Source organism: Octopus bimaculoides, chromosome 7 (genome assembly GCF_001194135.2).
Source record: "Octopus bimaculoides isolate UCB-OBI-ISO-001 chromosome 7, ASM119413v2, whole genome shotgun sequence".
Lineage (NCBI taxonomy): Eukaryota > Metazoa > Mollusca > Cephalopoda > Octopoda > Octopodidae > Octopus > Octopus bimaculoides.
In genome coordinates, this window is record NC_068987.1 from 97,313,876 (window position 1) to 97,314,638 (window position 763).

A 763-nucleotide genomic window follows, 5' to 3' on the forward strand; every position below is an offset into this window, starting at 1 on the left:
CTTCTGCCGCCACAACCGCTAGCGACACCACCACCACCACCACCACCACCACCAGTATCACCCTGACTGTGTCCTATCCCTGTTCCACTAAACGCTAATTTCCTCAAACTCGACTATCTTTTAATCAAAGTCAAGCAAAATAAATTGAGAGGTATTAATTACAAATTGGTCTCCCAATCTGTCCGTCTTTAGTGTCTCATTCATTGGTCGTTCAGCCAGTCTGTCAGCCCGCCTTGTCTATCTTCTGCGATGTTTTTGGCACTTAAACAGCTGTTCCTCTCCGGTTATCTCTCACACGTGACTTATAATTTTTTGGCATATTTTTCTTCTTCTTTTTATTTATTTGTCTCAATCATTGGACTGCGGCCATGCTAGAATACCGCCTGAAAGGGATTAGTCGTTCGCATTTATACCAGTACTTATTATATAGCAAGGTTCTCATTTTTTTCGCCCCCACCCCTTTTGTTGAACCACTTTGTTCTGGAACATAGAAAAAGCACCGTTTTGAAAGGTGCCTCGGTGAAGACAGACGCTGAGAGTTCCATACATACGAACACACTCACCCCACCATATTCTTTTACTCTTTTACTTGTCTCAGTCATTTGACTGTGGCCATGCTGAAGCACCGCCTTTAGTCGAACAAATCGACCCCAGGACTTATTCTTTGTAAGCCTAGTACTTATTCTATCGGGATCTTTTGCCGAACCGCTACTTTACGGGGACGTAAACACACCAGCATCGGTTGTCAAGCGATGTTGGGGGG